Here is a 15399-nt window from a genome sequence, read left to right on the forward strand (position 1 = left end):
GACACTTTGTGCCCCTTGTCGGCTAAGAAATGTAAAACCGTCAGTGATGCTTTTTCACATTCAGGTTCGCTTCGGGCGGTGATCAGCAGATCATCGACGTATTGAAGCAGGGCAGTGTTAGCTGGCATGTGGATACTGTCAAGTTCTCTTTTCAATGCTTTGCTATAGATGCTGGGGCTTTCTGTGAATCCTTGAGGTGCGCGTGCGAATTTAAAACTTCGTCCATTTAAACTGAATCCGAACAAATATTGGCTTTCCGGATCGATTGGGACGCTAAAGAAAGCGTTCTTGAGATCAATTACAGTAAAGAACGTTGCTTCTGAATCTATGGCTGTTAGCAATGAAGAGATATCTGGGACCACGGGGTATTGTGGTACAATGCATTTATTTAATTCTCGCAGATCAATAACTAATCGATATACTGGTGGTGCTTTTGGATCTGTTCGTTTAAGAATCGGAATTATCGAGGAATTACATACATTGGAGTCGGTTTCCACAACTACTCCTTGTGCAATGAGCTCGTCAATGATTTGCAGTAAAGCCACAACAGCATCTGGGGGTAACTTGTATTGTCGTACTCGTGGTAGTACCACTCCTGTTTTGATTGTGACTCGATATGGTGTAATGTGCATACAACCTACATCAGTGGGGCCTTGCGCCCATAAATGTGCAGGTAGATTCTGTAACCGGTGATCCATGTCTCTAGACACGTAGTGACCTTTAAAGTCACGCAAAAATAGTCGTACTCCTTCCGGAGAACAACATATTACAGCTCCTAGAGCCTTCAATGTTTTTATACCTAACAAGTTTTCTGGACATGATTTCGTAAGTAATAGATCTGTAGTCCGTGTTAACGGACCGACTGTGAATGCAAGTGGTTGTGATACTTCGTTAATAGTAGGCTTTCCTGAGAAACCAAGGGAAATATTTTGTGAGCCTGAGAGGGGTGCCCCTGGGACTTCGCTGTGACTGATAGTTGTTCTACTTGCCCCTGTATCGAGTAGAAACTTTCTGTCTTTCCCTAATACTTGACTCTGTACGTAAGGACCCTCTTGATCTACGGGAACCTCAATAAGGGGTAGGCCAACTTCCCTCTCTAGGCTATTTCATGTGTAGCGCTGATACTCTGGATAGTCATTTTGTGCATACTGGTACATTTGTTGTGTCGTGTTTTGTGTTGCAGCAATAGGCTGTAGCTGTTGTTGTTGTTGTTGTTGTGGTTGTGGTACGGTCTGCTGTACAGCTGGCATAGGCTGTGTATTCTGAGGTACTTGTGGTTGGATCTGATCCTGTCTAGGCGGACGTGGTCTCTCCTTCGTTATACCCGTAGAGATGTTATGTTTCAGAACTGCGCAATCGTGTATATAATGACCTGGCTGTTTACAATAGTTGCATGTCCCTCTAACAGGACCCGCTGAATCATTGGACTGTGTCGTACCCTTTTTATGACCGTCAGCTGGAACTGACTGGGCCACTAGCATTTTCATTTTCGTGTCTTTCATACGTCTTTGTTCATGTTCTTGTTCTTCTCTAATTCTATTGTGATGATATTGTAACATTTGTAACCTCTGTGACGGTGTGTTACCTTGCCAAGTACTCTCGAATTTTAATACTCTACTCTTAACTTGGGGCAGGGAATTTTCAACTAATTTTGTCACAAACAGATGTGGATACGACTCACTACTTGCTTTTATGCCACTATTAATACCAAAACATTTTTCAAATCGGGAATAGAAATCACTAGTGTCTTCATCTTGTTTTTGTTTACAGGCTGAAATTGCACCCCAGTCTTCCTTTTTCATAGTTAATAAACGTGGTAGTACCTGCACTAATAATCCTGGTAATGCTGTAGTCTTTTCCCCAAGCCCTGAACCTGCAGCTCGGGCCTTTTCTTCGTTTTCTAATGCTGTCCAATCTATCTTTTGGTCTCCCACCTCCCATTCCTTTTCTTTGAGTTTCTCGTAAATACCGGCAGGCAATAAAACTTTCAATATTTTCATAATGTCAGGATAAGTATACTCTCCCATGAGTAACATGTCTTTTATCTCACGGTGGAAACCTGCTGGGTCTTTGTCATGGCTAGGTACTACTTTCTTCATCTCTAATAATTCAATTTTAGTTATGGGCGCGTACACAAACACGCGTTTAAAAATATTGTCCTCACCTCTGATTGGGTGTACTTCGCGTAAGGGATTCTGTCTGTCTATGTGGTACGTTTTTCTTTCCAACTTGGGGGGAACTGAAACATGTTCTGGGCATATGAAGACAATGTACTGGTGTCGATATTCCAGAATTTCTTTAATTAAATCAGTACCTGAACCTCTCCATTTGTTCGTGAGTAATTCTATCAATATATCAGGCAGGGGACCAGGATCGGAGTGTTGGCTTCTATATAATATAACGAGGTGTTGTATCATGTATATACCAGCTAAACGCTGTTCGTCTGGGGTAAGATTCAAAAACGTGTGTGCCAACGCATCATCACTGTATTTTTCAGAACTGTCAGCCCATTGTACTGCTGACCTGGCTAATTCTTGTTCATCCATAGAATCGAGCATATGATACCCCCTTCGGTCTCGGAGTAATTTATCAGCAGCCTGGAATAAGTGTTCAGGAGACTTCGTATTTAGCATAGGGGCTTGAAAATGTCTGTTACATTCTGGACGTATCGGACGTATCGGGTCATTAAAGTATCTGGTATTGTTACAAGGTCTTCCCCTACCTACATAGGCTATCGTTTCTAATTGTCCTGTGGGCATTTCTGATTCTTCCTCCTCCTCTCCCTCTGATTCAGTTTTGTCTGCCTCCAATCTGGCTTTATGTATTCGTTCTACTTCTTTGCGGATCTTTCGGCACATAGCTACTATACACGTCTGTTTATCATGTTTTCCCTCTGATATATTCTGACCCCATCGGGTAAGTACTTGTATTTCATCCTGGTCTACCTCGGACCTATCTCTGTCTCTGATCAAGCAGTTTATGAAGAAACGTAACAGTTGTCTCTGTATATCCGCTTTCTGGTATTCCATGGCTTCGTCAATACTTTCAGGGCCTTGCCCTGTTTGGACAAAGCGATATATATTGTCTAAATGTTTAATCATTCCTGGTAGCGTCGTTAAATATATTGAAGCTCGTCGTATACGTAGTGATGATAGCAGCATTCTGTCATTTTTACCGGGCACTGGATCATATCTACAATCTACAAGATGTTCCTTAAACATGTCGGACGTTGCTATTTGGGGTGTACGTTGGTTTGCTAAATCTCTAAGAGACGATTTGCTTCGTGATGGTGGTGTGGCAAAAATTGCTGTCGCACCTTCTGAGGTGCTAGGCACGAAAGGATTCGTGGGATGTAAGGTAGAGACTGTGGATGCAGGAAAAGCGGTGGAAACAGATGGACCCGTGGGATTGTGCGGAGGAGTTTGTGGTTGCGGAGTTGGGGGCGGATGTTCTCGGCGTTGAGCACCATCGACAGGTGGCGTTTGTGGTGGAACATTAACATATTCCGGAGCTACATCGTCTAAATAGGAGGAAAGGAAAATATCTTTTGCGGTCTTGGGATGTGCTTTAATCGGGAGTAATGGGGGTGGCAAATCTTTCGGTATTTCCGGGGTGGCCTTAGGTAAACCTTCGGCCAAAAGAGGATACATACCATTCATAAGAGCGTTTCGTTGTCTGTCTACTTGTTCTGTTTTTACTCGGATACCTTCCTCAACTAATACGTTTTATCGGGCTTTATTTGAGTTCTCCCTACTTTTCTCTTCCAGTCTGAGCACTTTCTCTGTGCGCCTATGCGATTCTTTACGCCATAACTCAATAGCATCTTTCTGTGACTGTCTGGCTTTCTTTTTCCATAGTTCTTCTTCTACTCTCATGATGCAATCTGCATCCCATGTCCCAGCTGCGGGCCACCTCTGACTTTCTGCTAGATCCTTGGTGTAGTCCACCCATAAGTCAAGATATAATACGGCATCTAGGCCATGTTTATGATACATAAAGTACCCTGGAGTGTCCCTAGGTGGAATGGGAACAGCTTCTTCGAGTACTCCTTTTCTAGTTTTGATCTGTCTTAATTTTGAAAAGAACGGCATCTTTAAACCTTGCTACTTGATTCTTACTTGAACTGGACTTGAACACAATTAATACAATAAACACAATAATGAACACTCATTCATACCACAATTTTTGAACACAGTAAAACATTTAACATTTAACTTTTAACGAACAATGATAATTAGAAGAAAACTAGTTACTGACATAATACTAATACTAGATAATATTGAATTATATACATGAACATACTGGATATACTGCTAAACAGTACAGATACACTGCTAAAACAGTGCAGACCGGATCTGTGTACCCAAACCCGTCAGGACCGGCACAAATTAATGTGCACGTCTAACTGCCTCCCCAGCAACGGTACTCACCGGGTAGCACGGAACGGAAGGCCTCGGAACTGAACTGAACTGGACCGGACTGGACTCGACTGGACTCAGAACTTCGGAACCTGGTGGGCCTCTGTATACCTCGGATCTTGCTCTCTCAGCTAGGCTCTGGTCGGGATACTTCGCACTTCTCACCGCCTCGTCTGGGTGTTGATCGCAGCCTCAGTCACCCCCGCTTGGCCGGAGGGAGATACAGGAAATCCTGCGGGTACGCGTTGTTGTCCGTCCGGCTGTGGCAGGAGACCGGGCCTGCAACGCACCTCCGGCGCGTGAGATGAGAAAGTGTCCCTATTCGGGCGCCAATTTATGTGGTAAATATTTAAATTACCTGTACTATTTTTTATGCGGTAAAGTCTAGTAAGAATAACTCAGTCAAAATAAGAGGCAGAATCCGTGGTATTAGAGGTTCTGAAAAGGGCTTTATTCCTTACAAAGGAATTATAGTTCGAACCAGGCAATCTTATTCCATCACCACGAAGGTTCAGGAAGGGATAGGCAATACATTATTGACAAGTAACAATATATATATGAAAAGCATTGCATTAAGACAGATGCAGGAGGCGTAACAGCTGATAATACAGATAAGAATACACATACGTAATGAAAATAGGCGTAAATACAGGCGTATACTAGAAACGTCATTTAAAATGATGTCACAAGTGGGTGGATCCATAAGAGAATCCTGCAGTGTCAGCAGAAATATTTGGCAGAGATGCGCGCGCAGCCGCATGACGTGTGATTGACGTGTGATTGACGTGCAACTAGAGGGTGAAGGGGAATTGACATTTAGCTCTACATATGGAGACAGAAGTCTGGGGGGTCAGGTCAACCTAATCCCAAATCGTATCTAATATCTTTGTTTAAGGAACTGTTTTATCCAAAAGGAAAGGTCTCTCGGACGGAATCTATTCTATACTGACTGTTAGTGCATGTACAAGCGTCTATGTGTCTACATGAGATGCGAGGGGGCAGGATTTTTCCATGGTAACAGGAGCTATGAATTACTTGCATAGAGATAGCGAGGCCGAGCCTTTTGCTCGGTAGCTGGAAGGATGTTTACCTAAACTACTAGACAGGAATGCATTGGATGAGGAGCGGAGCAGATAACTTGAAGGCTGAATACAGTTTTTGGCAGGCAACAGGCCGCGTCAGGCACCGCTAGCCGCGCAGGGAGTAAGACAAAGTTCATGGACACGGATGCAGGTCCAGGCTGGAGCATTTCAGAGGCAGAAGCAGGAAAAGGCTTGATGACAGAATTCAGGGCCTACTCGCCTGAACTGTAAAACGTGAAAAGTGAACCATATAAAGTCGGTGGCCAATCATACTTAGGAATGGACTATTTGACCCATTCATGGCGGATCTGAAAGAGGACATGTTGGCGTTGGACGCACATGTATTTGCGTCTTCATAGCTGGAACTGGAGGGAACATACATGTACTTGTAGCATGTACATGGAGTCGTTGGGGTCTAAGATAGGGGACATAACTGATCATAAAATTCATATTTCCTCAGCAGTGATGCAACACTTTCCATGAATGAGGCCCATGAATGCGCCCTATCCTATTGATGGTACACATTCCTGCACTGTGGTTTTGTCGCAGGTCAGCACAGTAACATTTCTTGCAGAGCTGTCCAGCAGCAAAACGTTCTGAAATGAGGCTCCAAGTGTTTGCACCATTTTTAAGACCAACTATTTTCTGGTCTTAAAAAACTACCTTAACTGAAGTTAAAGGCAGATTTTGGGGTTTTACACCATACAAGAAATCTCTTGTAAATATCGTGAAGTGGGGTTAGCGGCTGTTTTTGCACAGGAACGCCTACCTTGCATCTAATTTTCGTTAAGTCCCGCTAACAGAACTGGCGATCCGAAAAATGCACGTTTATGCTGGAAAACTGCTGCTAACTGCTAGTTGCAACTTGTAAATACGGAGATAATCAAAAGCCTCTGTAACGTCAAAATATTAACACTATGGTGGCGTCAACTCCTTGTACATATGCCCCATAGTGACTTTTGTCTAGAACTGGGATTCGCACGGAAGACTTTTGTTTAGAATTTCCAACTAAGGGCATGTATAGCGGAGTCTGTAAAACACAATAAACCTGACGTACGTGTAATTAGAGTGCAATGTGTCCTCGAAGCACTGAGCGTGACCTCAATTAGGTCATAATCTCTTTGGGATCCAGCCCACCACTGGACAGAGATATTTTGCGTGAACAGCAGTGATGTAACAAGCACCACCTGCCGTGCGGGTCCCCCTCCTCAGCACAATACCCTGGCCTGAGAGTTCCTGACTGACTCCAGAGGTGGGGCCTCTCCATGTACTCTGCAGGCGGGGGTGGGAGGCGCTCAACTTGCGTTAGACCACCAATGAGCAGCTCACTCAGTCTGGGGTTTTTGCTTTGTGCTCTGGGATGTGTAGTCCTATTTATTCTATTATGAAATGAGGACTATGAAGTCCCGGAATGCAACAAAAATCCTGGATTGTATGGGATACCCACAGATGGAGTTAGGAATGCTGAGAGCTCTGCAGACTACAGGTGCCAGCAGTATGAACAGTCCAACCTAAATTCACTGCCAACCAGAAGTGGGAGAGGCACGGTAAGGTAGGCATGCGTGCTGGATCACTGGACTAATGCATGTGCTGCAGGGATCTGAGTTCGATGCCAGGGCAACAGCTTAGAGTCCTGGGATATCCACTCACCATCTTTCCATGGTATATAAAATAAGTATTACTAATTTGGGTTATATTAAACATGTTATCTGCACAAAAATAACCCTTGAGATGAATGTGAGCATTGCAGTACACCTTTATACGTGAACCAAGCGCTGTGACCTCATTTCCATTGTCACCACCGGATCTTCTTTCCTTTCTTCAATCTCAGGCGAGCTGCTCCAGTTACGCACTCTGCTTTCATTCCAGCACCCTGCTCCCCCTTAACTGTTGCCTTTCTTTCTAACCTACTGAGCTGGCTTCCCTCTCTCCTGCGTCCATTCTGTTTCCCTCCTGCTGTCCCTGCTGAGCAGCAGGGACACACTCCCTTCTTCACACAGGTACTATCTGTTTCCCCAGACCATTTTTCACTCCTTCTACCTTAGGTCCCTTCTCCGTCCTTCATTCTGGCTCCTTCTTTCACACAAGCTTCCCTTTCTTCTGTCCCTTAGTCCAGAGACAATTCCTTCACTTCTGCGCCTTTCTCCCATCTCTAGCTCGGCTTGTCGATTCCTCCCCACATTTATGTGCTGTTCACCTCACCAGTTTAAATACACCCCTGCTATTAGTTCTATCTGAGCTTTCCCTTTCTTTCCACTGCATCCTTCATCGTAGCTCTGTTTCCCTCACTGTATATGTCTCGAAATGAGATATTTATGAAGTACCGCAAATTCCCTGTGAGGGTATTGTGGTACTGACATTGTGTATACCCACAGCACCACCAAAGCTCCCCTTATACAGCCCTTCGAGCTCCGCTTTCCACTGTACCACCCAGGCCTCAGAGCCCTCAGCAAATATATATATATATATATATATATTAAAGGTCACTTGAGACCAAACACCTTTATAATCAAGGTAAACTGGCGAGAAAGGCTACATTGATGGGTGTAAGGGTGTCCACTTCGAAATGTGGGCAACAACTGCAATTTGGGGGGGGGGGGGAGAACGACAGCTCTACGCTATATTTAAGGAATTTATCTGACTTGCAGAATCTATAGAACCTGGTCGAATATGTGCTTTATTCTACTCCTACAGTAGGCAAAGAGAAAGAGGTCTGAAAAGGATTAAGTGAAACTGACTAAGAACACAGTTGACCGGAACAGGGTTGCTACACTGTTTCTCTTAGACCTCTCAGCTGCCTTTGACAAGGTTGACCATGACACTCTAATACAAAGACTCTACAAAGCCGGCATAGAGGAGACTGCTCTCAAGTGGATCACATCCTACCTTCACACCAGAACTAATGTTACCCATACCCCTTCCTTTTCTCTTCCAAACCGTACTTCACAAAAGCAGGGGTCCCTCAAGGCTCTTTCATCTCACCTATGCTTTTCAACATTTACATCAAGTCATTACTGGCACTGCTCAATCAATTTCACCTCACATGCTATAACTCTGCAGATTACACACAAATACTCTTTAAACTGGAAAGCCCCAAAGACATTGAAAACTCACAAATGTTCAGTTGTCTCAGAGCCATGGATCAATGGATGACATGAAGTCATATCAAATTCAATGCTTCCAAAACAGAAATACTCATGTGTGGCGACTGGAAAAATTATGACCCACTCGCTGCCTGGCCTGATGATCTGGGAACACCACCTAAAGTATCAAAGGAAGTAAGAAACAATGGAATTACCAGGGACTCCAAGTTATAAATGAATGCCCAAGGGGACAAACTAGCAAGATTACGCTTCATAACTATAATAACTCTGGAACGCTTCTTCCCCCACCTGGAATTTCCACACACGGTCCAGGCTACTATCTCTCTTGTTCTGTATAAACTTGATTACGCCAATAGCCTCCACCACAGATCATCTTTAGGAACTATGAAAAGACTATTACAGATTCAGAACTCTGCTGCCAGACTAATCTTACATGTAAAGCCACAATCCCACATCTCCCCCGCCTTGACAGCCCAACATTGGTTACAGGTTGCCAGAAGATCCACATTCAAGCTGCTTTGTATCACCGAGAAAGCAATACATAGAAATGGACCGCTCTTCATCAGGAATAAAATCACCAAATACATTCAACAAAGGAACCTCTGCTCTAGATTGGCACCTCGCCTTAAAATTCCTCCATACCAGTAAAAAAACATAGGTGGCACATCTGTCTCTGTTCAAGTAGCCAAACTGTGGAACTCTTTTCCCACAAACATAAGATCCACGGATAACTACCTTATCTTCAGACGACTACTCAAGAGTTGGCTCTTCCCTACATAACCACCATACTCAAACATAAATGTACAGCATATCCCTCTGCATATAAGAATTCATTTGGGTATAGATGTGTACCTACATATGTGTATTGCTTTGTATAAACATGTATAATAGTTATGTTTTAAAATATATAGATATTTGTTAGTTCTGCTTAACAAATGTACATATTATTTATAGTTATATTATTCTATGTTTAACACTTATATATGTGACTTCATAAATAAGTAAATCTGTTATCATAACTATTTATCTATAATTGCTTCATTATTGAATTAAAAACAAATAAATTAACTTAAAGTACAGCAACACTTGAAAGTCTGAGTTTAGTAAATACAACAGAAATCTACATATATTACCTTACTTATACATATATAACTTCCATGTACTTATGTAACTTTAGATTTATTACTTTGCTTCTAATTCAGCATCTCCAATGCACTACCCTATATATCTCACCCTATAGCTCTCACAATGTATCCTCTACCTCCACTCTGACTCATCTCAAACCTCATTCTACTACCCTCTACAATACAGTTCCCTATTTCTCAACCTATACCTCTCTCAATATATCCTCCACGTCAACTCTCTGGCTTATCTCAAACCTCATTCTACTACTCTTTCCAATGCACTAACCTATTTCTCACACTATACCTGTCTCAATATATCCTCTACCTCCACTTTCTCACTCATCCCAAACCCCATTGCACTACTATGATCCCCAAAATAATCTTTTCTAGACTCTTCCCTCCACTACCTCTCCTTGCATCATCTCATACCTCTTTTACAATTCAGATCTCTCAAGCAAGCCTTTCTAAACCCTTCCCTCTGACTCTTCCCCCTCCATCTCCCCTTTACTCACCCCAAATCTCCTCCTACTGCTATAAACTCCACACAAAACAAAACTTTTTGTCCTTCCACTATTTTTTTTCAATCCAAATAACAGACTAACATGTCCACAGCTCAAATGTATTCCATATTTCCTATACTAATCCCCTACTAATCCTGTTTGGTTTCCTGAGTAGTGTGCTACCCGCCGAAAAGCGCTTCGACACCTCATCAGGGGTAGCAAGCGCTATTTAAATGCAAATCCTTCACTCTTCTATCCCTCCACTAGGCTTTCTCAATACAAATAACAAACTCACATGTCAACCGCTCAAATTTATTTCATATTCCACTATACTAACTGCCCACTAATCCTGTTTGGGTTCCGGAGTAGCGTGTTACCTGCCAAAAAGCACTACAACACCTCATCAGGGGTAGAAAGTACTATATAAATGCAAACCCTTCCCTCTTCTATCCCTCCACTATCTTTTTCAATCCAAATAACAGACTAACATATCCACCGCGCAAATTAATTTCATATTTCTCTATACTAATTCACCACTAATCCTTTTTGGATTCCTGAGTAGTGTGCTACTCCACGAAAAGCACTTCCAATACCTCATCAGGGTAGCAAGCACTATATAAATGCAAACCCTTCCCTCCTCTATCCCTCCACTATCCTTTCAATCCAAATAACAGACTAACATGTCCGTCGCTCAAATTAATGTCATATTTCCCTATACTAATTCATCACTAAACCTTTTTGGGTTCCAGAGTAGTGTGCTACTCACCGAAAAAGCGCTTTGACGCCTCGTCAATGGTAGTAAGCGTTATATAAATGTAATTACAATTACAATCATGTGATAAATCTGGAATTTTGGTCAATTTATCAAGGTATCCATCGAAACCTCAAAAGGCCCTTCTCCATTTTATAAAGATCCAGTCGGAAAGAGGTCATTCTAATCCTGGGTATGGTTACCAATATATGCTTCAATAAATGAAAATGTATCTTTCTTATTCTCGTTCTGAACGAACTTGTATTTCCTGAAGGAAGTGTCTTATGTTGTGTCCCCAAAACGAATCGATGTGGTCACAGATTTTAATACTGAGTCTAATTGTATTCTTCGTGTCACTCTCCTCTCAAGCATCCCCAGGGCACATCCAGTTCAGTGAAATTCACTGCTAGTTTATTATCACGGCTTGTTTATGTGCTTGGTTTATTACTTGAAAAGCGCTATAGAAGAACCCTAAACGTAAATAAAAATAACTCTGATTGTCAGGTGGGATCCCACTATTCAGATTCCATCTCAAGCCCTACTGAGTCCATTTGAAACTATACAAAAACCTGAGCTTATGCCCCCAGAATACTAACCATACACGTCGGTGGCTTAAATACATAAGTTATGAAACTTTGTGGGGTTAGTAGTGTGAACAGTTATGGCTACTAGTCTCCTGCCGTGTCAAAGGGGAGCTTAGCAATATGAACCTTCAAAAATAGTGTTCAATATCTGTACCTACCTTAATTGTTCTTCCTCTGTTCCGAAAAAATACTGCTGGTGACTCACCCTTGCCGGAAGTCAGAATTTACATATGCAAATAACTTTTTGACAAACTCCAAGGTTTTGTAATACAGACATCAGCACCTCATTCTGAAAAGGATTCAGTCACCCTGAGATGAGTGGACTTTCCAGGTTTTGTAAACTTCTTCAGCTATGGATAAATTAGAACCATTTTCTGACCCCTGCCCACCCTGTAAATGATCAGAAATGTATTTTTGACCAGAGCATTAGTAAGTGCCTTCCCACGGTGTTGAGGGAGCAAAAAACGAAAACATGTTAGCAGGTGTGTTTGCACTTGCTAAGTTCATTTTTTCACATAAAAATATACACGTTTATTTTTCTTAAAACGTTGTTAGATGTATGTCTGAAAAACTGCAGCTGCGAAAGTTTCTATGTGTAAACTGGAACCGTTTTGTGAAGCCTGCACCTCTGCGAGATCGTAAACCAGCAGGTGCGGATTTCTGACTGTGTGTATAAGAATTAGGCCTCCTGGTATTTTTGAGTGAAACTGCTCACCTATAAAACAAGCACTGACAAAGCCAATAGATCTCAACTTTGAAACCTGTTTCCTATTGGCTCTGCCAGTGTCTCTTGTTCAGGCTGCATAGCACTGCCAAACATAATCACTCAGTACAGCATGATAAAAAGGGAAAAAATCATGCAATGACGCGGCCATGCCCTTCCATAGGCGCGTGCATACGTCATGACTTATTCTTCATGCACATGGGTGTGACTCAGGCGACGTTTTTCTTATTCAGTGATCCATGGACGGTGATCGATCGCAAAGTAAGAAAAATGCAAATGAAGTTTTTATTTATAAAACAGAGAGACAGGCAGCAATTGGCTGCCTGGTCTGCCACAGATAAATGTCACATTAAAAAAATAGGACCGCAGTGAAATATGGGGACAAGGAGAAGTGGGTTGGGGTACCAGGTGTGGGGAAAAGGTGAAAAGAAGGACACGAGAGAGATACAAATAAGGACGCCTGGGGGGGGACACAAAAAGAAGAGGGCAACATAGAGATGAAGGCAGAACACAGGCGAGACAGCAACATGGCACAGTGGACAGAAGCAGGCAGGGAGACAGCTGAAAAACACATGCACGCTAATGGAGTGCTTTAGCAAAAGAAAAAGTAGTTTCTTAAAAGTGAGCAAGGGAGGGGCGCAAGTAAAAAGGCTATGCTGTCCATGGGAGGGATAAAAACGAAATGGACAAGGCAAGCCATCAAATAAGAAAGCCAATGAGAATACCAATAAAGCCAAACATTGGTAAGCAATGGGTGGCCTATAAGCCCATTGTAAGTTCCTGGTGTGTTGAAGGTCGTTTGCAATCAGACAGCTTGCGCTCGATCAAAAAAGCGGTAAAAATGTTTTTTTTTTCTTGATTACGGTCTGCAGTAAAGGGGAAACATAACCCATCAATGCTTCTAAGATTAGCAAACATAGCAGAATTGTCTAAAAGACTGACACTTGGTTTATTATTCAGATGTATTTGAATCAGAACATTAAAAACATTCACTTATTTGAGTGTCTCACTACAGAAAGACCAAGACATAAAAATGAAACAGCGGTATGTGGGCTGAAAAGATTCAATCATAGTTATGGTGATATGTCCCATAAGCCACTTTTGACGGCCTATAAAGCCATGATCCCTCCGCAATTCCAATATGGCTCAGAAGTAATTTGTATTGATGGTAAAAGCTCCTGGGATAAAGAAGAAGGGAAATGTCTGAAATCATTATTGTCACTTCCCAGCTCGGCAATGATTCAGGCAATCAGAATGGACTTAGGCCTAACTGCATGGAACATTCAGGTGCAATTAAGTTTTCTTAGATTTTGGAATCGTTTGAGTCTTGGGGAGGTCATAAAGGTGTCCCAATGGTGTATGAAAGAAATCCAGTCCAGTGAGTTAAAGTGGGCTAAGGCCACAAGAAGGAAACTCTTGACCATGTGTGATCACTTGAATGTGAAAATTGACCCCCTGACCCTACAAATAAATGTAATAAAGAGTGTACTTAAAATGCAGGGTAAAGAATTTTCTAGAGTAACAGATCGCGAGTATTTCATTAGGAAAGATTCTGTAGAATTCATGCGTTCTAGCTGGGAGAAAGATATCAGCTTTTCCTATCTCGATTTACTACCGAACCGTTGGTTAAGAATGGAAGTACTTAGAATAAGAATTGGCATTAACCCAGCCATAATAAATTGCGCAATAAAATCAGTTTTAATGCAACCTGATGGCAAGTGTACGTGCAAGATAGGATTGAAATGCAACATTTTACACATTTTATTAGATTGTCGAAGATTTTTAAATTTACGTAAATTATTCCTCTGTCCGATATTCTTAAAATATGGTGTAAGGACGCGCTTACAAGCATGGGAGCTTCTTGCTGATATGGAAAATTTAGATATAGCAATAGCCATTGGGAAATATATGCAAGGTATATATAAGCTCCCCGCCCCATTAGAGGCGTAAGAGTAGCTAGTGCCTTCCAATTGTAAATGAAATTATCTGTTATAAAACTGTTTTAAAATTGTTAAGAATTATTTTTTTAAGGATTTTATGACTCTTAATGTTTAAGAACATAATTTAGCAATGTGGACATTTTTAAATGGTATTGTAAATGCTGTGGTTTAAAGACCAATTGGTCTAAATAAAAATTATTTTTTAATTGAACTGATAAAAATTAAACACATCCTGGCATCACACTCTACCTCTTCCACCAAAAGAACCCCATATATTCACTAGACAACGGATGCTGAAAAAGACAACCTCTGACAAGCATCCTTTATTCCCAGATGTGTCATGGACATATATGGAAAGCACTGTCCATATTTAGAGAAACAAATCCGATGAAGATGAAGGATGCATAGGCACATCTGGCAGCAATGGGAAAAACAGACTCTCAAAAGCTGAATACATATTTACAGATAGATTGAGCAGGACAATCCGTCAGGTATGATCGAAAAGCACTGGTAGATCAAGTGATGAGCTCAAATAAAATTAAAATACTTGTTTCCTCTCTTTGTTACTGTTTTTCTATCTTCCCCTATTTTCTGTCTTTCTCTCTCTGGTTCAGGGTCAAAGTTTGATGATGAAAAACATCACAGTCCATAAAAAAATGAGTGCTGGTGCCCACCACCTGTACCACCGGCACAAATTAAGCACGGGCCAAAATCCACTTACTTGTTTTCTAAAGTTGGGAACGAAGCTGGAAACCTCTGGACCTGGACAGCGAGAGCTCTGTGGGCACCTGTAGATTGTGGCGTCCCAACCTGGTCGCTCCTTAGTGCATAATGCAAAAGACAAACACTTGAAGCAAGTTAGACAGGAAGAGCATGCTTCCGTGACCACGCCTCCTACTTACAGAGCAGCTGATTGAAACAACCGGGTGCTTTCATCTTTGCTATGATTATTTCATTTTTAGCGGGCTGGTAATTTGCGGAAGAACCAGTTTAAAATGTGTGCATTGTATGTGCAACTTGCAGTCCCTCGTGCTCATTACTTAGAGGTCATTTATCAGGGAAAAGAATGTACTTCCGGCATTGCAACATCTTTACGTCCATTGCTTAAAGCAACATAAATATTGCAAAGCCGCGCCCCTTGTTCCTTTGACATCCAGAGTACAAGTAAAGAC

General features: G+C 42.0%; 1 protein-coding gene across 1 annotated transcript in view; it reads right to left on the reverse strand.

The window, feature by feature from the left end:
• The window catches only part of LOC146785475 (phospholipid scramblase 1-like), a 454376-nt gene extending 439238 nt beyond the window's left edge, over nucleotides 1-15138 (reverse strand). Inside the window, exon 1 of the mRNA XM_085634540.1 lies at nucleotides 14949-15138. The gene's annotated coding sequence lies outside the window, so the exon portion shown is untranslated. The remainder of the gene's footprint in view (nucleotides 1-14948) is intronic.
• Nucleotides 15139-15399: the final 261 nt, after the last annotated feature.

This window comes from Triturus cristatus, chromosome 11, assembly GCF_964204655.1.
Source record: "Triturus cristatus chromosome 11, aTriCri1.1, whole genome shotgun sequence".
Taxonomy (NCBI): Eukaryota; Metazoa; Chordata; class Amphibia; order Caudata; family Salamandridae; genus Triturus; species Triturus cristatus.